We start from the raw sequence: 25,568 nt of genomic DNA on the forward strand, positions 1-25,568 counted from the left end.
ACTTGTTTGTATGAAGTTCTCCAAAACTATAGTTATAAGAGGAACATCACAGAAGATATCAATAATGGAATATATGCTGTCATTGGGTATGAAGGCTGTCTAGTGAAGCAGAGAAAAGGCCATTTGATTAATCATCGAAAATTGAGTTGCGAATCTCCGGCCAAAAGGGAATTTTACTATTTAGCTCTTTTGCAACTCTTTAAGCCATGGTGTACAGAAGAGGAACTACTTGGAGATTTTCTCTGTTACGAAGATTCTTTTAATGCAACCAAGGATACCTTAGAATGTCCTGTTTTTCCAAATTATCTGCAAATGTTGAACGAAGAAATAGAGCAAGAAGCCACAATTGCTGAAGAGATTGCTAGAGACAGTTCTCAAGACAGTCAGAGTTCTACTTCATTGAGTCAGGATCCACTAGGAGGACCAATTATCCAAAATGAAGCTGCCACTGCTATGGATGAGGTGGAAAGAGCTATGGAACAAGCTCAAGAGGATGTAGTTAACTTAGAAGATTTGGTAAAGCAACTAAACGTTGAGCAGAAATAGTTATATGACGAAGTCACAGAACAGATTGAACATGGATTCAGACATGAGAAAAAAGAGTGCTCATGTACATCATTTAAACCTGTCCGACTGTACGTAAGTGGAGAAGCGGGAACAGGAAAAAGTTTTCTGATTAAAGCAATTGCAACTTATCTGCAGAAAAGGACTGAATCACCGCTGTCTTGTGTTCTAACCGCTCCAACTGGACTGGCAGCACATAACATTAAAGGGATTACTCTACATTGTTTACTGATGTTGCCAGTTGAGCATGATAATAAATTGCATTACAACAAGTTATCTGGAGATGCGTGTTCTGAAGTTTCCAGAGTCCTGAAGAAAATGAAACTTCTTATCTTTGATGAAGTAAGCATGGTCTCAAATCTAATGCTTACTTTTGTGCATTTGAGAATGCAAGAAATTCTTAGAACAGAGTATGATGTGTTATTTGGAGGAAAACACATTATTGTTTTTGGAGATCTACTGCAGTTGACTCCAGTAAAAGGACAACCAGTGTTTAAAATGCTCACGCATGAAGATATCAGGAAGTCCCTTGGAAGCATTGGAAACGTTAATATATTGTTAAATTTCAAATATGCAGAACTACTTCAAAATATGCAACAGGCAAAGGATGAAGATTTTTAAAAATATTCTACAAGATGTAAGAATTGGAAAAGTAAGTGAGCATGGGAAAGAAGCTTTACATGCACGATTAATTTCAAATTTGTATCCAAATGAAAACATTCTTCCAGAGAATATTTTTAAGAAAATTACTGAGAACAAATCTGGGATATGTTTGATGCCAACTCTGCAAGAATGTTCCATCTTCAACAACAAAATGTTAGTTAGAAAATGAAGAGATTGTGAAACTGGAAGCAATAGATAAAATTGAGCATATGGGAGCAACACTTATTTTGTCAGAAAATTTGAAATCAAAATTGGATTCATTAGAGAAGAGTATATCTAAAACAGCTGGTTTTGAAAAGACTCTGAATGTGAATTTAAATTGTCGTATTATTTTGAGAAGGAATTTAAATGTTGAAAGAGGTCTGGTAAATGGAGCAATGGGTCATGTTGTTGATTTTGTGAATTATAGAAATAGATATGGAATTGAATTTTAAAAAAATTAAATTTGATGGCATTGAGCAAGTGCAACAAATCAGTCGTTGTTCTGCTAGATTTTTGCTTGTAAAATACTTATATGTCCACCGAAAACAGTTTCCTGTTTGTTTGGCATATGCGGTGACAATTCATAAATCTCAAGGTTTAAATGTAGATAGCGCTTTGGTGAATATTGGAAGTTCTGTGTTTAAAGAGGGTATGGCATATGTGGCATGATCACGAATCAGAACTTTATCAGGATTGTACTTGATTAAGTGTGATGAGACAAACATGTGTACAGATCTAGATTGTGTTAAAGAATACAATAGGTTAAGAAGAGAGTATGCTCCACATTTGCCTCAATATCCTCTGTTTGAAAAACGTGTGGTAGGCCGAAAAAGAAGAAATGAGAATAATTGCAGTGAGGTAGTAGCAAAAAGACAAAAAGTAGATAAAAATGTAATTGAAAACAGAAAGAAAAAGGATTCTGATGAAAATGTTGTTGGATTTCAGTTTGAAAACAGTTCTGGTGTCAACTGCTATGCTAATGTAGTGGTTAATGTTGGTTTTTTTCTTCAAACTTTACAAGAACAGATTGTTGAAAATCGGGATCAAAGATTGTGCAGTTTATTGAATTCTGTGTTTGAGAAATGTAGCAGTGATAGAGCAAAAATAGAAAGTGTTACAGAAATTCAAAACATTTTAGACATATGATCTTGTCAAGAAACATTTTCATAGAACATTCAGCAGGATTGTCAGGAATTTTTAATGTATATGTTTGGTGTTTTGGAAGATGAAGGTGTAGATGTAGAAAATCTGTTTAGCCTTTCTTATCAATGGCAGCATGACTGCCACAATTGTAGTTTATCAAGTACTACTAGAATAGACACTGAAAAATGTATATATTTGACTTTACCAGATTGCAAATCAGTGTAATTTAATAATCTAGTTAAAGCAGCTGATCATAATATGGTGTGTACCCAATGTAAGTGTCCAATGCTGTCCACATTATTTATACAAACTTATGGTCAGTATGTCATTTTAGTGTTCCAACGATGTAGACCTGATGGAACTAAATTGTCAACTTGTATCAAAAATGTTGTGGCTTCTCAGTTATTAATTTCAGGAAGAACCTTTGCAACTGTAGCTATTATTTATCATGACGGTCCTTCGACAACATCAGGGCATTATACAGCTTATTTAAAATGTCGAAAATGTTGGACTTACTGCAATGATTCTCATTTGACTTATAAACAACGTTTGCCTTTTGACTTAAAAAATTCTTACCTATTGTTTTTAGAACCAAAGTTTAAGTAAAGGTAATTGGCCTATGAAGACAGGAGCAGTTAATAAAAGTTAGTCTACTGTTTAAAATTATATTGTGAGTAAAAGTGATCAACATAATATAAAAAATCCAGTTCTCATATAGGTACTGTAAGTGGATCTCATAGTAAGTGATATCAGTATTATAGGAAATGTTGAACATGAGTGATCCAAAAAGGGAATATGAATATTTAAACATTGTGAAAATGTCATATGAGCTTTTTTTTCAAAACATCGGGTAAACGGTAATTTCAGAGTTTTATTTGAGAAATTTAAAAACATACTGATATATCTGACACTATTTGGCCGTAAGGAAAGGTGTAGGTATGAGCAAAGAGTCATAACACAAGGAGGAAAATGAAAACGTTGAGAATTATTTCAGATGTTCTTAGATCTTTTTTTATAGAAAGTCGATGAAATGGAAATTTAAAAGAACAGCAGAGTATTTTCCAACAAAAAGGACCTTCACGATCTACTATTTGGCCTCAAGGCAAAGTAAGTGAATGAAAGATTAGTGTAGATACATGATTTGTAAGTTTATATGGGTTTTTTAAAACACAATCTTTTAGATTGTGGTTTTTTTCCGCGCTGTCATATGATGAATAGTTTGAACTCACTGTTTTTAGTGAAATTCAATATATTCTGAGAACAGCAAAAATAAACTATCTAACCTGTTGTACCAGTTATTCTATAGTTTGTATTGTGTAATTTAGATTGTATTCCCATTGTCTCACACTCACTTTCCATTTTCCATCCTTTTTTCAGCTCTCTTTACTCACTCACACTGCCTTTCTCTCACTCTGTTTCATCGCTGTTCCTTTACTCCACTTCTTTCACAACCCCTTAATCCCATTTCAACTGTCTGCATCCCCTCTCTCTCTTGCACCACTTTTCAGCTTACAGTCTGTCTACTTTACTTCCTTTTTCCGTCTTTTCCTCCTTTGTTCTTATACTAATTCCTCTTTACTCACTCACCTCTTTTATTGCACTCTGTCACTATAACTCACCCATTCTCTCTCACTTATCTTTCGTTGCTTCTTTTCTTTTGTCTCTTTTTTTGTTCTCTACCTCTATGTCCTCAGTCCCTCAATCTCTTTGTGTTATGCTCACTTGTGTTTATCTACCTTCTATCATTTCTCTTAGAACGCCTTCACTGCTCCTCTCTCATCATTCTTCACCCCAGTTCTTTTACTCCGATTCCATTACTACCCCGCATTTCCTATCTTTCAATGTCCTTCTCTTTACTTTCATCACCGAATCACATTCCCTCAGTACCACTGCTTTAGTCCTCTTACCCTCTCTTTCCTTGTTTTGCTCCTTTACTCTTTTTCCTTTCTTCACTCATTGTACTGCACTTCACTCACTCCTTCCCTTAGTCCTTCTGCGTACTTACTTCCTCATTCCTTTTCCCTCAATCCTTCTATATTATCCTCACTCTGCACAAACTGCTTCCTAATCTGAGGAAACACAAATAAAATGTGCAATCATGTACACAGTATATAAAACTTGTGAATAATGTAAAACTAATTCATGTGCTGTAAATCTTTTTTTAAGTAACATTAAAAAAAAACAGAGCACAGGTCATATGTACAAGTATTTTATTACACTACTGAAATGTCACTTATTTTCAAAACACAATTCCTTTATGCATCAACATTTCTTTACCAAGCAGGCTCTATCTGTTTGAGTCTCTTTTACATTCTCTTCCCTTCTAACACCCTCTCTCTGTCTTACACCCTGTTACACCCTTTTCTGATTTACTCTTTTTCTCCCTTTCTTTGACTTACTTCCTCTCCATATTGCATCCTTTCTTTGTCTTACACCATATTATACACTCTCTCTGTCTTACTCCTTCTCTATGTTTTACTCCCTCTACCTGTTTCTTTGTCTGACTCTGTCTGTCTCTTTGTGTTACTCCGTCTAGCTGTTTTTGTCTATCTTACTCCTAGTTATATAGTTGCTGTGATATAAACTTAGTTATGTTGTAAACTAGTGTTTATATCGTTTGCTTATTGTCATTCCTTTGTTGTTTGCTAATAGTGGTCTATAATGTGTTATTATTTTCTTTACCACAGATTGACATCAACAATTCAAAAGTTTTGGAAGTATGCCTTCAAGGCAGAGGAGAAGGAAAGATGCCATACGGAAAAAAACAAAAACAGCAACGGAATTAAAGCACTCCTCTACAACAAGTACTTCAAAAAACACAAAAAAAGCTCCTGGTAAGACAACTAAGTCTTTTTTTCGGAACATATGTAGAAAAAAAAATGTTAATGAGAAAGAGAATATACAGAAGGAGAGAGCAAATTTGAAAAGGAAGGAGAGGCCCCCCAAAAGTGTTACTACTGGACCAGTAGAGAACAGTATTTATAGTAATAGAAGACAAAACCAATTTAGGGACATTCGTAGACGAATGTTTCGTAACAGGGTAGTTTTAAATTTGTTAAAAAATATGAAGAAAGGTAAACAGAGAGCTGCTTTATACAAGAAAAAGAAAAGTGTAGAGAAGATTGCTGATCAGGCTTTCGAAGTTAAGAAAAAATTATCTATTTTAGTAATCAATAGAATTAGGATACTTAACAAGGCAATTGATGTTTTCAAATCGAACAGTAGATGGAAAAGAATAATTAATCGGACTAATTTTTGTGAAGTGTTTTCAGGAGAATGGATGCATAGTTCAAGTTCTGAGCCATTTTTTAATGAGGAGAGTTACTTCCAGGAGAATGATTTGGTGCATGCAGTTGACACCAGTGGTCGAGCATATGAGGTGAAAGACGGTTGTCTGATGGAAAAAGAGAAACTTGTTTCTAGAGATGCAGAAGAGGTGTTAGCTGATGAAGTTTTAGGGAGACGTACTAAGGGTCCAGTGTACACATGGAAGTATAGTAGTATTTGTAGTGTGCGACAGAATTCAATCGATTTGCTTCGTAATTTGTTAAGTACATATAGTAAGAAAAGTGTAAAACAGAAAATGAAGATCTTGCAAGAGTTAGATCCTTGCAGAGTGAGAGAAAACACAGGTTTGCATGGGCATTCACTGGCTTGTCTTTCTAGAAAAGTATGTCAGAGTGTTTTTCATCATTTTAGGATGTTAGCAGTGCATCATAATAAAGTGAGGAAATTAGTGAGAAGGTTGTATTATGCAAAAAGTCCAGCACTTAACCTTAAACAGTTAAAAAGTGCCCTTTTGCATGGATCTGAATTAGATGTGAAGAGCATTTGTGAAGAAATTGAGTTTTGTTATTTTGGGGTCAAAGAGGACAGTGTAGAAATGGATATAGTAATAGATGGTAATGTGGAAGACAATGTACAGATTTTAAGTACAGAAAAGTTTGACGAGGAAATTACCACGTTTAAGGTGAAATCAAGTGAAAGGCCTAATTTTACTTGTGTGTGTTGTCGACGGACTCATTATAAGATTCAGACTAGGTTAGTTGATTTATATGCAAAAACTGAAATGGAAAACAATAGTGAATGGCAGGATTTTGTAACTTATTTGTTGGTGGAGAATTCTTTTGATTTGAGTTCTGATCCGCGTATTTGTAATTATTGTTTTAAAAAATTAAATGAAAACAGAATGCCTGCTAGAGCTGTTCATAATAATCTTCAGTTGGTAGATATTCCTTCTGAATTGATGGATTTCAATACTTATGAATCTATTTTGATTCAATGTGTCCATCCTTTTCAGGCTATTGTTCGCATGGAGCCTAAGATAGGGAAATTGCCACCTTCAGATTTACAAAAAGGATTAAAGGGAAGAGTTGTTTATTTGCCTCTAGATGTCAAGAAAAATATTGATACAATTGGTGTAGAAGGAGTAGAAGAGGATCCTATGGTTATTCTAGTTAATGGGGTTCCGACAAAGAGTAAGAAAATCTGGCAAGATTTAGTGGATGTTAGGAAAGTCAAAAAGGCAACGTTGTATTTGGTCAAAACAATGAGTACTACAAACATGTATGTGTTGGAGCAGAGGAAACAGCTACAGAAGAAGACCGTGATTGTTCAGTTGGCCAAATTGAAAAAGTTGATGTGTCTAGAAGTGAAGAAATATATTAACATTATACTGTTCATCCTTTGCATTCCAAAGAAGTAATGGGGAATGCAATTGACTTGTTTCAAATGAAAGCAGCAAAAGGAAGTCCCATTAGTGTATGGGAAGAAAGTTTGGAATTCCTGCAGCTGAATACCGGATTTTAAGATTATATGCTGAATATCCAAGGTTTCATCAATGCATTCCGTATTTGTTTCATCTACTGTATGAAAGTGACTTGTCTGGGCTTTCTTATGCAGTGAACCATATACTGAAAAGTGAAGCACATCTGCAAAATGTTTCGGCGAGGGACTTTATGGAGAAAGTCAATCTGCAAGACAATATTTTGGAATCTCAGCTAATCAATCTCATGGCATGTCAGCGTGGTACAAACGAGTATTGGTTCCATCGTCATGGGGAATTGAAATGTATGCTAAGAAACTTAGGAACTCCTACATAGTTCGTCACTCTTAGCTGTGCTGAGTATGCATGGGACGACTTACTTCAATTTCTACGAGAGGCAAATGGAAACATACAAAATATAGAATTCAAAACACCTGGAGAACTGTGTTCTTTGGATCCAGTGAATGTATGCAGATATTTCAATCATAGATTTGAAGCTATGATGTCTTCTATTACCAACAAAAAAAATCCTCCCCTTGGAGATGTTTTGGATTTCTTTTGGAGGAAGGAGTATCAAGCGAGAGGTGATCCTCACATACATATGTTGTTATGATTTAAAGATGCACCCAAATTTGGAACTGATTCGGATGACACAGTGATGAGTTTCATTGAAGAGTATTCAACATGTGCTGTTCTGAAAACTACTGAAGAAAACAATTTAAGGCAACAAGTTTTACGGTTTCAATCCCATCGTTGTGGAAAGTACTGTCGTCGAAAATTCAGAAACAAGGACAAGTTCTACACAAAATGTTGTTTCGCGTTTCCACGACCAGTGATTTCTAAAGGAAGAGTAAATAATTTGATGTCTTCTCTGCGACATACTGTGACGAGGAAATCACCAAAAAATACATACAATTTAACCCCTTCGAAGCTAATGACGAGCTGGGCTCGTCATGGCGCTTACCTGCCGTGCGCGGATGACAAGGCCAGCTCGTCATCAGCCCCACCCTCGGGGGAAGCGCTGGCGCTCCCCCGAGGTTCTCTGATCTTCGTTGTTTTTCTGGGGGCGGCAGCGGAAGACCTTCCGCTGCCGCCCCCGCCCCCCCTCCATGGGAATCCCTGATGACGTCAGCGCGCACAGCGCGCGCTGACATCATCAGGGATTCCCAGCGCTCGGGAAGCCATCTGCTTCCTGCGCGTCTGGGGAAAAGGTAGGATTACAGTGTCTGGCGGGGGTTTGGGGCAGCGAAGAGGCATTAGGGGAGAGGAAAGAGTTTTTCCTCTCCCCTGATGTCTCTTTGCAGGGCATTTCTGCCTCACGATCGCGCACAGCATCGCAATTGTGCGGCGGAAATGCCCCCACTAGCACCAGGGATATAATTTTAGATTATAGGAAGCGACCCCTTGGGCAAGCGTCGCTTCCCGGCGGGCTGTGATAATGTTTTCGTTTTTCTGCCCCCCCGGGGGCAAATCGGCCCGTTTTTTCGGCCGTTTTGCCCCCAGGGGGGACAGAAAATGCCCACTAGCACCAGGGATTTTGTTTTTAGCTTTTAGGAAGCGACCCCTTGGGCAAGGGTTGCTTCCAGGTGGCCTCACACTTAACTTTGTTTTTCTGCCCCCCCTGGGGGCAAATCGGCCTGTTTTTTGGCTGTTTTGCTCCCGGGGGGCAGAAATTTCCCACTAGCACCAGGGATATTTGTTGGGGCACTGTGTTTGTTTTGGGAAGCGACCCCTTGGGTAAGGGTCGCTTCCAGGTGGCCATGATTGTGTTTTTTGTTTTTCTGTCCACCCTGGGTGCAAATCGGCCCGTTTTATTTGCCTTTTTGCCCCCGGGGGGGAGGCAGAAAATACCCACTAGCACCAGGGAATTTAAATTTAGTTTTTAGGAAGCGACCCCTTGGGCAAGAAGTAGTGCTTGGCTGGCGGTGTGTGTGGAGTGGCACTTGGCTTGCAGTGTGCGTGGAGTGGTGTTTGGCTGGTGGTGTGTGTGGAGTGGTACTTGGCTGTCTGTGCACGGAGTGCTGCTTGGCTGATGGTGTGTGTGGAGGTGCGCATGGCTGGATGGTGTGCGTGGAGTGGTACTTGGCTGTCTGTGCACGGAGTGGTGCTTGGCTGGCGGTGTGCGAGGAGTGGTGCTTGGCTGGCGGTGTGCGAGGAGTGGTGCTTGGCTGGCGGTGTGCGTGGAGTGGCGCTTGGCTTGCAGTGTGCGTGGAGTGGCGTTTGGCTTGCAGTGTGCGTGGAGTGGTGCTTGGCTGGCGGTGTGTGTGGAGTGGCGTTTGGCTGGATGGTGTGCACGGAGTGCTGTTTGGCTGATGGTGTGTGTGGAGGTGCGCATGGCTGGATGGTGTGTGTGGAGTGGTACTTGGCTGTCTGTGCACGGAGTGGTGCTTGGCTGGCGGTGTGCGTGGAGTGGTGCTTGGCTGGCGGTGTGCGTGGAGTGGCGCTTGGCTTGCAGTGTGCGTGGAGTGGCGCTTGGCTTGCAGTGTGCGTGGAGTGGTGCTTGGCTGGCGGTGTGTGTGGAGTGGCGTTTGGCTGGATGGTGTGCGTGGAGTGGTACTTTGCTGTCTGTGCACGGAGTGGTGCTTCTTGGCTGGCGGTGTGCGTGGAGGGGTACTTGGCTGTCTACGCACGGAGTGGTGCTTGGCTGGCGGTGTGTGTGGAGTGGCGCTTGGCTGGTGGTGTGCGTGGAGTGGTACTTTGCTGTCTGTGCACGGAGTGGTGCTTGGCTGGCGGTGTGTGTGGAGTGGTACTTGGCTGTCGGTGTGCGCTGAGTGGTGTTTGGCTGGTGGTGTGTGTGGAGGGGTACTTGGCTATCTGCGCACGGAGTGGTGCTTGGCTGGCGTTGTGTGTGGAGTGGCGCTTGGCTGGTGGTGTGTGTGGAGTGGCGCTTGGCTGGTGGTGTGTGTGGAGTGGCGCTTGGCTTGCAGTGTGCGTGGAGTGGTGTTTGGCTGGTGGTGTGTTTGGAGTGGTGTTTGGCTGGTGGTGTGTGTGGAGTGGTACTTGGCTGTCTGTGCACGGAGTGCTGCTTGGCTGATGGTGTGTGTGGAGGTGCGCATGGCTGGATGGTGTGCGTGGAGTGGTACTTGGCTGTCTGTGCACGGAGTGGTGCTTGGCTGGCGGTGTGCGAGGAGTGGTGCTTGGCTGGCGGTGTGCGAGGAGTGGTGCTTGGCTGGCGGTGTGCGTGGAGTGGCGCTTGGCTTGCAGTGTGCGTGGAGTGGCGTTTGGCTTGCAGTGTGCGTGGAGTGGTGCTTGGCTGGCGGTGTGTGTGGAGTGGCGTTTGGCTGGATGGTGTGCACGGAGTGCTGTTTGGCTGATGGTGTGTGTGGAGGTGCGCATGGCTGGATGGTGTGTGTGGAGTGGTACTTGGCTGTCTGTGCACGGAGTGGTGCTTGGCTGGCGGTGTGCGTGGAGTGGTGCTTGGCTGGCGGTGTGCGTGGAGTGGCGCTTGGCTTGCAGTGTGCGTGGAGTGGCGCTTGGCTTGCAGTGTGCGTGGAGTGGTGCTTGGCTGGCGGTGTGTGTGGAGTGGCGTTTGGCTGGATGGTGTGCGTGGAGTGGTACTTTGCTGTCTGTGCACGGAGTGGTGCTTCTTGGCTGGCGGTGTGCGTGGAGGGGTACTTGGCTGTCTACGCACGGAGTGGTGCTTGGCTGGCGGTGTGTGTGGAGTGGCGCTTGGCTGGTGGTGTGCGTGGAGTGGTACTTTGCTGTCTGTGCACGGAGTGGTGCTTGGCTGGCGGTGTGTGTGGAGTGGTACTTGGCTGTCGGTGTGCGCTGAGTGGTGTTTGGCTGGTGGTGTGTGTGGAGGGGTACTTGGCTATCTGCGCACGGAGTGGTGCTTGGCTGGCGTTGTGTGTGGAGTGGCGCTTGGCTGGTGGTGTGTGTGGAGTGGCGCTTGGCTGGTGGTGTGTGTGGAGTGGCGCTTGGCTTGCAGTGTGCGTGGAGTGGTGTTTGGCTGGTGGTGTGTTTGGAGTGGTGTTTGGCTGGTGGTGTGTGTGGAGTGGTACTTGGCTGTCTGTGCACGGAGTGCTGCTTGGCTGATGGTGTGTGTGGAGGTGCGCATGGCTGGATGGTGTGCGTGGAGTGGTACTTGGCTGTCTGTGCACGGAGTGGTGCTTGGCTGGCGGTGTGCGAGGAGTGGTGCTTGGCTGGCGGTGTGCGAGGAGTGGTGCTTGGCTGGCGGTGTGCGTGGAGTGGCGCTTGGCTTGCAGTGTGCGTGGAGTGGCGTTTGGCTTGCAGTGTGCGTGGAGTGGTGCTTGGCTGGCGGTGTGTGTGGAGTGGCGTTTGGCTGGATGGTGTGCACGGAGTGCTGTTTGGCTGATGGTGTGTGTGGAGGTGCGCATGGCTGGATGGTGTGTGTGGAGTGGTACTTGGCTGTCTGTGCACGGAGTGGTGCTTGGCTGGCGGTGTGCGTGGAGTGGTGCTTGGCTGGCGGTGTGCGTGGAGTGGCGCTTGGCTTGCAGTGTGCGTGGAGTGGCGCTTGGCTTGCAGTGTGCGTGGAGTGGTGCTTGGCTGGCGGTGTGTGTGGAGTGGCGTTTGGCTGGATGGTGTGCGTGGAGTGGTACTTTGCTGTCTGTGCACGGAGTGGTGCTTCTTGGCTGGCGGTGTGCGTGGAGGGGTACTTGGCTGTCTACGCACGGAGTGGTGCTTGGCTGGCGGTGTGTGTGGAGTGGCGCTTGGCTGGTGGTGTGCGTGGAGTGGTACTTTGCTGTCTGTGCACGGATTGGTGCTTGGCTGGCGGTGTGTGTGGAGTGGTACTTGGCTGTCGGTGTGCGCTGAGTGGTGTTTGGCTGGTGGTGTGTGTGGAGGGGTACTTGGCTATCTGCGCACGGAGTGGTGCTTGGCTGGCGTTGTGTGTGGAGTGGCGCTTGGCTGGTGGTGTGTGTGGAGTGGCGCTTGGCTGGTGGTGTGTGTGGAGTGGCGCTTGGCTTGCAGTGTGCGTGGAGTGGTGTTTGGCTGGTGGTGTGTTTGGAGTGGCGTTTGGCTGGTGGTGTGTGTTGAGTGGTACTTGGCTGTCTGTGCACGGAGTGGTGCCTGGCTGGCGGTGTGTGTGGAGTGGCGCTTGGCTGGATGGTGTGCGTGGAGTGGTACTTTGCTGTCTGCGCACGGAGTGGTGCTTGGCTGGCGGTGTGCGTGGAGCGGTGCTTGGCTGGCGGTGAGTGGAGCTTGGCTTGCGGTGTGCGTGGAGTGGTGCTTGGCTGGCGGTGTGTGTGGAGTGGTGCTTGGCTGGCGGTGTGTGTGGAGTGGTACTTGGCTGTCGGTGTGCGCTGAGTGGTGCTTGGCTGGCGGTGTGTGTAGAGTGGCGCTTGGCTGGTGGTGTGTGTGGAGTGGCGCTTGGCTGGTGTGTGTGGAGTGGTGCTTGGCTAGCGGTGTGCATGGAGTGGCGCTTGGCTTGCAGTGTGCGTGGAGTGGTGCTTGGCTGGCGGTGTGTGTGGAGTGGCGCTTGGCTGGATGGTGTGCGTGGAGTGGTACTTGGCTGTCTGTGCACGGAGTGGTGCTTGGCTGGCGGTGTGTGTGGAGTGGTGCTTGGCTGGCGGTGTGTGTGGAGTGGTGCTTGGCTGGATGGTGTGCGTGGAGTGGTACTTTGCTGTCTGTGCACGGAGTGGTACTTGGCTGTCGGTGTGTGCGCTGAGTGGTGTTTGGCTGGTGGTGTGCGTGGAGGGGTACTTTGCTGTCTGTGCACGGAGTGGTGCTTGGCTGGCGGTGTGCGTGGAGCGGTGCTTGGCTGGCGGTGAGTGGAGCTTGGCTTGCGGTGTGCGTGGAGTGGTGCTTGGCTGGCGGTGTGTGTGGAGTGGCGCATGGCTGGATGGTGTGCGTGGAGTGGTACTTGGCTGTTTGTGCACGGAGTGGTGCTTGGCTGGCGGTGTGCGTGGAGTGGTGCTTGGCTGGCGGTGTGCGTGGAGTGGTGTTTGGCTGGCAGTGTGTGTGAAGTGGCGTTTGGCTGGTGGTGTGCGTTGAGTGGTACTTGGCTGTCTGTGCACGGAGTGGTGCTTGGCTGGCGGTGTGTGTGGAGTGGCGCTTGGCTGGATGATGTGCGTGGAGTGGTACTTTGCTGTCTGTGCACGGAGTGGTGCTTGGCTGGCGGTGAGTGGCGCTTGGCTTGCGGTGTGCGTGGAGTGGTGCTTGGCTGGCGGTGTGTGTGGAGTGGTGCTTGGCTGGCGGTGTGTGTGGAGTGGTACTTGGCTGTCGGTGTGCGCTGAGTGGTGCTTGGCTGGCGGTGTGTGTGGAGTGGCGCTTGGCTGGTGGTGTGTGTGGAGTGGCGCTTGGCTGGTGGTGTGTGTGGAGTGGCGCTTGGCTGGTGGTGTGTGTGGAGTGGCGCTTGGCTGGTGGTGTGTGTGGAGTGGCGCTTGGCTTGCGGTGTGCGTGGAGTGGCGCTTGGCTTGCAGTGTGCGTGGAGTGGTGCTTGGCTGGCGGTGTGTGTGGAGTGGCGTTTGGCTGGTGGTGTGCGTTGAGTTGTACTTTGCTGTCTGTGCACGGAGTGGTGCTTGGCTGGCGGTGTGTGTGGAGTGGTACTTGGCTGTCGGTGTGTGCGCTGAGTGGTGTTTGGCTGGTGGTGTGCGTGGAGGGGTACTTGGCTATCTATGCACGGAGTGGTGCTTGGCAGGCAGTGTGTGTGGAGTGGCGCATGGCTGGATGGTGTGCGTGGAGTGGTACTTGGCTGTTTGTGCACGGAGTGGTGCTTGGCTGGCGGTGTGCGTGGAGTGGTGCTTGGCTGGCGGTGTGCGTGGAGTGGCGCTTGGCTTGCAGTGTGCGTGGAGTGGTGCTTGGCTGGCGGTGTGTGTGGAGTGGCGCTTGGCTTGTGGTGTGCGTTGAGTGGTACTTGGCTGTCTGTGCACGCAGTGGTGCTTGGCTGGCGGTGTGTGTGGAGTGGCGCTTGGCTGGATGGTGTGCGTGGAGTGGTACTTTTCTGTATGTGCACGGAGTGGTGCTTGGCTGGCGGTGTGTGTGGAGTGGTACTTGGCTGTCGGTGTGTGCTGAGTGGTGCTTGGCTGGCGGTGTGTGTGGAGTGGCGCTTGGCTGGATGGTGTGCGTGGAGTGGTGCTTTGCTGTCTGTGCACGGAGTGGTGCTTGGCTGGCGGTATGTGTGGAGTGGTACTTGGCTGGCGGTGTGCGCTGAGTGGTGTTTGGCTGGCGGTGTGCATGGTCTGGTGCTTGGATGGTGGTGTGGGTGGACTGGCGCTCGGCTGGCAGTGTGCGAGTACTAACTTTCTGTTGGTCACTACACACACTGCTAGTTGAGTGACACTCTACGTAGTCCATCATTTTGTGTAGTTGCTGTGGCAGATACGTAAGTGATGGGCCCTTGAATGGCGCTGTCTGCTGGTGTGAGTGTTGTAATGTGATGGGTCCGCGGCTGGCGGTGGGTGTGCCAAAGGCCTGTGACTAAGGCAGGGGGGCTTAACTTATAAAACTTACATACTACTTTTTTCAAAATTCATTTTTGGCCTGTTCTGCTTTGGGGCACCCACACAAGTGAGGTATCCTTTTACTCGGGAGAACAAGGGGAACGCTGGGTGGTAGGACATTTTTGCCGGCACGGAGATCCCACGCATAAAAGTTTGGAAAAGTGATATTTTTACCTAATTTTAAGGTTTGCAAGGATTACTGGGTAGGAAAACATTGGGGGACCCACGCATGCCATACCTCCCTGGACTCCCCCGGGTGTCTACTTTTCAGAACTGTTTGGGTTTGGTACTTTCAAAAGAATACCACCGATCCCCGGGCCAAAAACTCAGGTGCCCCCCCTAAATCAAGGTCGTTTTGCAGTTGGGTATTGTAAATTCACCACCGTATGATTTGAACCGTTTCCAGTCGCAGCCACTATGCCGACCCACGCAAGTGAGGTACCATTTTTTTCGGGAGACCTGGGGGAACGCTGGTTGGGTGGAAATTTGTTGATCCACGCAGAGTCCAGAACTTTCCACCCCAGAAATGTCAGGAAAATGTTTTTTTTTTGTCAAAATCTTAACTTTGCAAGGGATTCTGGGTAACAAAACCTGAGGGTAGGCAGAGGAGTAACCCCATCCTGAATTCCCCTGGGTGTCTACCTTTCAAAAATGTATAGGTTTGCTAGGTATCCTTAGATGCTGGCAGAGCTAGGGCGCAAAAACAAACGGTAGTCTTTTTGTCCAAAAAGTGCAAAATTTCACTGGGAAATTGAGGTGCGACCATGTTGCGTTTTGCGCTGTTTCATGTCGCAGCCACTATGCCGACCCACGCAAGTGAGGTACCATTTTTTTTGGGAGACCTGGGGGAATGCTGGGTGGGTAGAAATTTGTTGATCCACGCAGATTCCAGAACTTTACACCACAGAAATGTGAGGAAAATGTGTTTTTTTTGTCAAAATCTTAGCTTTGCAAGGGATTCTGGGTAACAAAACCTGAGGGTAGGCAGAGGAGTCACCCCATCCTGAATTCCCCTGGGTGTCTAGTTTTCAAAAATGTTTAGGTTTGCTAGGTTTCCTTAGGTGCTGGCAGAGCTAGGGCGCAAAAACAAAAGGTAGTCTTTTTGTCCAAAAAGTGCAAAATTTCACTGGGAAATTGTGGTGCGACCATGTTGCGTTTTGCGCTGTTTCATGTCGCAGCCACTATGCCTACCCACGCAAGTGAGGTACCATTTTTTTCGGGAGACCTGGGGAAACGCTGGGTGGGTGGAAATTTGTTGATCCACGCAGATTCAAGAACTTTCCACCACAGAAATGTCAGGAAAATGTTTTTTTTTGTCAAAATCGTAGCTTTGAAAGGGATTCTGGGTAACAAAACCTGGGGGTAGGCAGACGAGTCACCCCATCCTGAATTCCCCTGGGTGTCTAGTTTTCAAAAATGTATAGGTTTCTTAGGTTTCCCTAGGTGCTGGCAGAGCTAGGGCATAAAAACAAAGGTAGTCTCTTTGTCCAAAAAGCGCAAAATTTCACTGGGAAATGGAGGTGCAACCACATTGCGTTTTGCGCTGTTTCATGTCGCAGCCACTATGCCTACCCACGCAAGTGAGGTACCATTTTTTTCGGGAGACCTGGGGGAACGCTGGGTGGGTAGAAATTTGTTGATCCACGCAGATTCCAGAACTTTCCACCACAGAAATGTGAGGAAAATGTGTTTTTTTTGTCAAATATTTAGGTTTGCAATGGATTCTGGGTAACAAAACCTGGGGGTAGGCAGACGAGTCACCCCATCCTGAATTCCCCTGGGTTTCTACTTTTCAAGAATATATAGGTTTGCTAGGTTTCCCTAGCTACTGGCAGAGCTAGGGCTCAAAAACAAAAGGTTGTCTCTTTGTCCAAAGAGCGCAAGATTTCACTGGGAAATTGAGGTGCGACCACGTTGCGTTTTGGGCTGTTTCGTGTCGCAGCCACTATGCCTACCCACGCAAGTGAGGTACCATTTTTTTTGGGAGACCTGGGGGAACACTGGGTGGGTGGAAATTTGTTGATCCACGCAGATTACAGAACTTTCCTCCACAGAAATGTGAGGAAAATGTGGTTTTTTTGTCAAATCCTTAGCTTTGCAAGGGATTCTGGGTAACAAAACCTGGTGGTAGGCAGTCGAGTCACCCCATCCTGAATTTCCCTTGGTGTCTACTTTTCAAAAATGTATAGGTTTGCTAGGTTCCCTAGGTGCCGGCAGAGCTAGGGTGCAAAAACTACAGGTTGGCACTTTGCCAAAAAAGGGTAAATTTGTACCTGCAAAATTTAGGTGTGACCACGTTGCATTTTGCACCGTTTCCTGTCGCAGGCACAAGTGAAGTACCGTTTTTATCGGGAGACTTGGGGTAATTCAGATTTGTAAATCAACTGTTATTACCAATTGAGCTTTCATGCATTTCTCCCTTTCAATGAAAGACATTGTGTAAAAAAAAATATTTTTGAAAAATGACCAATAATTCTCATGCTAGTATGAGTATTCCCAATTTTGAAAATTAGCAATTATATACTGTTTCTGAACTCTATAATTTGTACCCAATTCAGAAATACATAGGTGTCTTTAATACAGGTTTTTCCATGTATACATTTTCCAAGACAAAGTGCTCTATACCCAGTAAATAAAAAATACCATTGCAAGTTGCTGCTCAGTTTTTGGATCTGGGTTCGTCAGGTTCTTGGTGAAACTACAAGTCCTATATATCCCCACAACCAGGAAGGTCTAACGGATGTAACGGTATATTGCTTTCCAAGAGCTGTCAAAATTTTAAAAAGTTATAGGTGAAAACGTTGAGACAAAAGGCTGTTTTTTTCAACAAATTTTCAAATATTCCAATATTTAACTGTTAGTTTCTATAAAGAAACCTTCATGGATTTAGACAAATGACCCCTTTCTGAATTTAGAATTTTGTCTACGTTTCGAAAATGTACAGCTTTCCAGGATCCATTATTGCTTTCAAACTCATTTCTACCATTAACTGGAAGGAGGTTGAAAGCTCTAGAAATAGAAAAAAAAGGCTATGTCCAAGAAAAATGCCAAAACTGTGTGAAAAATGTCGGTTCTCTGACAAAAGACTTTCATTCCCTAAAAGGTGAGAAAATTGAGATTTCAGCCCTACAAACCCTTTTTTGATAACTTTTTCAGGGAAAACCCCAGAGGCTTTCATTTGCAGCCCGTTTTTCCCATTTTTCTGAAAAAAACAAAAAAAACACTATATTTTGGTTAATTTCCGGGACCCCTCCAAGGGAATCCACAAACCCTGGGTGCCTTTAGAATCCACATGATGTTGGAAGAAAAGGACGCAAATTTGGAGTGGATACCTTATGTAGTCAAAAAGTTACAAGGGCCTAAGCGCGCACTACCCCAAATCGCCAAAAAAGGGCTTAGCACAGGAGGGGAAAAGGCCTAGCAGCGAAGGGGTTAAAAAGAAACGAAGAGTCCAAGTATATTAACGACTACAACCCAGTGATTTTGTCCATGTGGAATGCTAACATGGATATTCAGTTCGTTGCTGACAACTCTATTGCTCTGGCTCGATATGTGACGTCTTACATCACAAAAAAAGAAAAGACAGAACTGAAGGAAATGTGGGAGGACATTTCACATGAAAAGAGCGTAAGTAAAAAATTATACAGTTTCAGTTTGAAGATGTTATCGAATCGAGAAATTGGAGCATATAAATGTTCTGATCGGTTATCATCAGCAAGTCTCTATGCCAAATCTAGAACAATCATTTGGGTGAGTCTAGGTCTTGCTGCAACACGAAACCGAGTTTTGAAATCTGTTCAAGAAATTGAGTATTTGGCGGAGAAACAACCAAACAGTACAGATATTTTGAAGACAAACATGTTGGATACATACTATCCAAATAGAAGTACTCACCTTGAGAACACTTGTTTGTATGAAGTTCTCCAAAACTATAGTTATAAGAGGAACATCACAGAAGATATCAATAATGAAAAATATGCTGTCATTGGGTATGAAGGATGTCTAGTGAAGCAGAGAAAAGGCCATTTGATTAATCATCGAAAATTGAGTTGCGAATCTCCAGACAAAAGAGAATTTTACTATTTAGCTCTTTTGCAACTCTTTAAGGCATGGTGTACAGAAGAGGAACTACTTGGAGATTTTCTCTGTTACGAAGATTCTTTTAATGCAACCACGGATACCATAGAATGTCCTGTTTTTCCAAATTATCTGCAAATGTTGAACGAAGAAATAGAGCAAGAAGCCACAATTGCTGAAGAGATTGCTAGAGACAGTTCTCAAGACAGTCAGAGTTCTACTTCATTGAGTCAGGATCCACTAGGAGGACCAATTATCCAAAATGAAGCTGCCACTGCCATGGATGAGGTGGAAAGAGCTATGGAACAAGCTCAAAAGGATGTAGTTAACTTAGAAGATTTGGTAAAGCAACTAAACGTTGAGCAGAAATAGATATATGACGAAGTCACAGAACAGATTGAACATGGATTCAGACATGAGAAAAAAGAGTGCTCATGTATATCATTTAAACCTGTCCGACTGTACGTAAGTGGAGAAGCGGGAACAGGAAAACGTTTTCTGATTAAAGCAATTGCAACTTATCTGCAGAAAAGGACGGAATCACCGCTGTCTTGTGTTCTAACCGCTCCAACTGGACTGGCAGCACATAACATTAAAGGGATTACTCTACATTGTTTACTGATGCTGCCAGTTGAGCATGATAATAAATTGCATTACAACAAGTTATCTGGAGATGCGTGTTCTGAAGTTTCCAGAGTCCTGAAGAAAATGAAACTTCTTATCTTTGATGAAGTAAGCATGGTCTCAAATCTAATGCTTACTTTTGTGCATTTGAGAATGCAAGAAATTCTTAGAACAGAGTATGATGTGTTATTTGGAGAAAAACACATTATTGTTTTTGGAGATCTACTGCAGTTGACTCCAGTAAAAGGACAACCAGTGTTTAAAATGCTCACGCATGAAGATACCAGGAAGTCCCTTGGAAGCATTGGAAACGTTAATATATGGTTAAATTTCAAATATGCAGAACTGCTTCAAAATATGCGACAGGCAAAGGATGAAGATTATAAAAATATTCTACAAGATGTAAGAATCGGAAAAGTAAGTGAGCATGGGAAAGAAGCTTTACATGCAAGATTAATTTCAAATTTGTATCCAAATGAAAACCTTCTTCCAGAGAATATTTTTAGGAAAATTAATGAGAACAAATCTGGGATATGTTTGATGCCAACTCTGCAAGAATGTTCCATCTTCAACAACAAAATGTTAAAGTTAGAAAATGAAGAGATTGTGAAACTGGAAGCAATAGATACAATTGAGCATATGGGAGCAACACCTATTTTGAAATCAAAATTGGATTCATTAGAGAAGAGTATATCTAAAACAGCTGGTTTTGAAAAGACTCTGAATGTGTGTTTAAGAAGGAATTTAAATGTTGAAAGAGGTCTGGTAAATGGAGCAATGGGTCATGTTGTTGATTTTGTGAATTATAGAAATAGAGATGGAATTGAATTTTTAAAAATTAAATTTGATGGCATTGAGCAAGTGCAACAAATCAGTCGTTGATCTGCTAGATTTTTGTTGGTAAAAGACTTATATGTTCGCCGAAAACAGTTTCCTGTTTGTTTGGCATATGCGGTGACAATTCATAAATCTCAAGGTTTAAATGTAGATAGCGCTTTGGTGAATATTGGAAGTTCTGTGTTTAAAGAGGGTATGGCATATGTGGCATGATCACGAGTCAGAACTTTATCAGGATTGTACTTGATTAAGTGTGATGAGACAAAGATTTGTGCAGATCTAGATTGTGTTAAAGAATACAATAGGTTAAGAAGAGAGTATGCTCCACATTTGCCTCAATATCCTCTGTTTGAAAAACGTATGGTAGGCCGAAAAAGAAGAAATGAGAATAATTGCAGTGAGGTAGTAGCAAAAAGACAAAAAGTAGATAAAAATGTAATTGAAAACAGAAAGAAAAAGGAGTCTGATGAAAATGTTGTTGGATTTCAGTTTGAAAACAGTTCTGGTGTCAACTGCTATGCTAATGTAGTGGTTAATGTTGTTGTTTTTTCTTCAAACTTTACAAGAACAGATTATTGTAAATCGGGATCAAAGATTGTGCGGTTTATTGAATTCTGTGATTGAGAAATGTAGCAGTGATAGAGCAAAAATAGAAAGTGTTACAGAAATTCAAAATATTTTAGACATATGTTCTGGTCAAGAAAAATTTTCACAGAACATTCAGCAGGATTGTCAGGAATTTTTATTGTATATGTTTGGTGTTTTGGAAGATGAAGGTGTAGATGTAGAAAATCTTTTTAGCCTTTCTTATCAATGGCAGCATGACTGCCACAATTGTAGTTTATCAAGTACTACTAGAATAGACACTGAAAGATTTATATATTTGACTTTACCAGATTGCAAATCAGTGTCATTTAATAATCTAGTTAAAGCAGCTGATCATATTTTGGTGTGTACCCAATGTAAGTGTCCAATGCTGTCCACATTATTTATACAAACTTATGGTCAGTATGTCATTTTAGTGTTCCAACGATGTAGACCTGATGGAACTAAATTGTCAACTTGTATCAAAAATGTCGTGGCTTCTCAGTTATCAATTTCAGGAAGAATCTTTGCAACTGTAGCTATTATTTATCATGACGGTCCTTCGACAACATCAGGGCATTATACAGCTTATTTAAAATGTCGAAAAGGTTGGACTTACTGCAATGATTCTCATTTGACTTATGAACAACGTTTGCCTTTTGACTTAAAAAATTCTTACCTAGTGTTTTTAGAACCAAATTTTAAGTAAAGGTAATTGGCCTATGAAGACGGGAGCAGTTAATAAAAGTTAGACTACTGTTTAAAATTATATTGTGAGTAAAAGTGATCAACATAATATAAAAAATCCAGCTCTCATATAGGTACTGTAAGTAGATCTCATAGTAAGTGATATCAGTATTATAGGAAATGTTGAACATGAGTGATCCAAAAAGGGAATATGAATATTTAAACATTGTGAAAAAGTCATATGAGCTTTTCTTTCAAAACATCGGGTAAACGGTAATTTAAGAGTTGTATTTGAGAAATTTAAAAACATACTGATATATCTGACACTATTTGGCTGTAAGGAAAGGTGTAGGTATGAGCAAAGAGTCATAACTTAACACAAGGAGGAAAATGAAAACGTTGAGAATCATTTCAGATGTTCTTAGATCTTTTTTTATAGAAAGTCGATGAAATGGAAATTTAAAAGAACCGTAGAGTATTTTCCAACAAAAAGGACCTCACGATCTACTATTTGGCCTCAAGGAAAAGTAAGTGAACGAAAGATTAGTGTAGATATATGATTTGTAAGTTTATATGGATTTTTTAAAAAACAATCTTTTAGATTGTGTTTTTTTTCCCGCTGTCATATGATGAATAGTTTGAACTCACTGTTTTTAGTGAAATTCAATATATTCTGAGAACAGCAAAAATAAACTATCTAACATGTTGTACCAGTTATTCTATAGTTTGTATTGTGTAATTTATATTGTATTCCCATTGTCTCACACTCACTTTCCATTTTCCATCCTTTTTTCAGCTCTCTTTACTCACTCACACTGCCTTTCTCTCACTCTGTTTCATCGCTGTTCCTTTACTCCACTTCTTTCACAACCCCTTAATCCCATTTCAACTGTCTGCATCCCCTCTCTCCCTTGCACCACTTTTCAGCTTTCAGTCCGTCTTTTCCTCCTTTGCTCTTTTACTAATTCCTCTTTACTCACTCACCTCTTTTATTGCACTCTGTCACTCTAACTCACCCATTCTCTCTCACTTATCTTTCTTTGCTTCTTTTCTTTTGTCTCTTTTTTTGTTCTCTACCTCTATGTCCTCAGTCCCTCAATCTCTTTGTGTTATGCTCACTTGTGTTTATCTACCTTCTATCATTTCTCTTAGAACAACTTCACTGCTCCTCTCTCATCATTCTTCACCCCAGTTCTTTTACTCCGGTTCCATTACTACCCAGCATTTCCTATCTTTTAATGTCCTTCTCTTTACTTTCATCACCGAATCACATTCTCTCAGTACCACTGCTTTAGTCCTCTTTCCCTCTCTTTCCTTCTTTTGCTCCTTTACTCTTTTTCCTTTCTTCACTCATTGTACTGCACTTCACTCAGTCCTTCCTTTAGTCCTTCTGTGTACTTACATCCTCACTCCTTTTCCCTCAAACCTTCTATATTATCCTCACTCCATTCATCCCTTCACTCTGTGACTCCCCTTCACCCACTCTGTCATCTTCCATTCCTCTTTCTTGTAAATGGATCCTCAATCAGACTCCTTTCCCTTTCACTCATTCCCCTTTTACTTACTCCTCTTTCCTGATTTAATTTTGGTAACTCACATTCTTTTAGTATCTTACTTACCTTCTGTAATTTGCTCTCCTTCTATTTCTTTGTCTCTCTTTTTGTCCTTTTTCATTACTTTATTTCCCTTTCTGTATCCTTCACTCTTGCTTTATTTCTTAGTATACTTTTATGATGTTTTACCTCTTGACCTGTCTCTTCTATTTTAAAATATATATTTTACTAATTATAACTTATTTTTTCTTATGTCTTTCACAGATACAAAGTGTAGTTTAAACATGTAATTAAGTTTACATTAATTATATGGTAAGTGTGACAAAAAAAAATGTAGTTTGTCATCACCCTTTGCTTTAACCTCACTACTTTTCTCTCACCCTACCTCACCCCTTTTTCCTTACTCTGCTTCCCTCACTTATTCTTATCCTCCATGTTTACTTCTCTTTTCCTTACTTTCCTACCACATTCAACTTCTTTCAGTCTCCCTGCTCACCTACACTCCCTCACTTACCTTTGTTTTCTGGTTCACTCAGTCCCTTTCTGTCACTCCTTCCATTACTCTCTCTGTCCTTTCTCTCTGTCACTCCCCATGTCTTTCCTTTTCTCAGTTACTTCCTCTAACACCTTTTCTCTGTCTTACTATCTATTACACAGTCCCTCTGTGTTCCTACCTCTAGCTCTCTTTCTCCAAACACCACTCTCTCTGTCCCTTTTCTTCATGCTCACTCCTTCATTATTTTTTTTATTTTTTTTTTGGGTGCGCTACCGGGGCGGGCTAGAACACTAGGCAATGGGAGACAGACCTCTAGTCCCTCTGCTTCTGTTGCACGAGCCGGCTGCTAACGCCTCATTTCCACATGGAGTGTTCGCTTCACCTTCACTCACAACACTCTGCACCCCCTTGCCTTACCTAATGTACCGGTACAAAAGGGGGTGGTGATGGACGGAGCATCTGAACCAATCAAACACTCACACCCAGTCAACAGATCTGGGTTTAATCCATCACCGTTCTTTAGCCCACTCTGCCACCCCAGTTCCGACATGGCCATATGCAAATCAGTCTGACCCTGTGCCTCATGGGAACAGTCCAGCTCGAACCGCCAAGCTATGCCTTCCCTGGATCGGAAACAAGCTTCCTAGGACCGGTAAAGGCATTCCAGCTGTCTTCCCCCAGGCTAGCTTGAATCCAGTGGCAAAGTGAGCAAGGGACTCACGTCTGAGCATACCCTGTCAACTTTTGGCGAACAAAGCAGTACAAAGGGGGTGGTGATGGACGGAGCATCAGAACCAATCAAACACTCACACCCAGTCAATAGATCTGGGTTTAATCCATCACCGTTCTTTAGCCCACTCTGCCACCCCAGTTCAGACATGGCCATATGCAAATCAGTCTGACCCTGTACCACCTTACACATTGTTATTCCAAACAAAGATTTTGTAACAATGAGCCCTGGTAAGGAACAACGCAATTGTTCAAACAACAAACATTACTGTATCCTTATAAGACATCAAACGATTGTTGGCATAAACAAGCAAATCCGAAAACATTCCCACAAAAGTGCACATTCAAACTTATTGATGCCTTGAATTTCCAGTCGCCACACCTTAGGTCACTCAGTTTACACCTGACCTCTGACCGAAGTGTCTATATTGTTGCAGAGGTTCATCACCCCAAAGCTCAAAACCTAGCGACTGAGTCCATATATGTGTTGCCCACGACAACATACCCATTCCCACTTTGATCTCCCGTGCATTTAACCACTACAATTTCTCCTGGTAACTGTAAATCCTCTAATAAAACCTTTACATATGCTGCATTGCAGATCGGTGTACCTGCAGAAGTAAGAAAACCATGTTGAGACTCTCATTTGTGCAGTTAAACTGTACGCTCTAGTAAGAGCAATCAATTATGTCACTTGTGTAGAGCTAACATATTGTAGCCAGGAGGCTTCAACAACATAATTGATAATACATACAGCATATGCTGCTTCCAGTGTGCCATTATTACTTCTCATCCACAAATAACAAATGGTCGGGTTCCATTAAGGGTTCATCCTTAATATCTGGGTACGGGTTGGTGCATAAATCCATGAAATCTAGGCAATCATGTTCAATTTCATCACAATCAACATCCTTTACAGGCAACAGTGTGGAAGGGTTTAACACAGTACATCCCTTATTCTCACTTGAAAGAAGTTTTTGCTCGTAATAAGTCAGTCTATTGTGTGTCTTGTACTGGGTTTTTGTTCTGGTTAACAGCAGCTCCACAGAGTGTGGGGCCATAACAGTTGAAGGGTGTTCCATCATTATGTTCTCACTCTTTGCCAGACTAGTTATTACAGCCACCACCATTTTTGGGCAACCCAGAAGACCTGCATCTACAAGGTCAAGGGCAGTAGAGAAGTAGACTGTACGTTTTTGGGCATCTCCATGCCCCTGTGTCAACGCTGGTTCCAGTAAGCATGAACACCAAGCCACCACAGATGATCCAGGAAAGGAATGGGTGAGTCTAATGCTCCTGGGTAATGGAACCTGAAAGCATGCATCTCAAAATGAGACAATGCTTCTGTAGCATTGTTTAATACACCTGGTACATGCTTGGCTTTGAACAACACATTTTGCTTCAAACACATCAGAACAATTTCCTTTAACAGTCTTAGGATAATTTAGCATTTCGCAGCCTGC

This window comes from Lissotriton vulgaris, chromosome 4_1 (assembly GCF_964263255.1).
Source record: "Lissotriton vulgaris chromosome 4_1, aLisVul1.2, whole genome shotgun sequence".
NCBI classification, from domain to species: Eukaryota; Metazoa; Chordata; class Amphibia; order Caudata; family Salamandridae; genus Lissotriton; species Lissotriton vulgaris.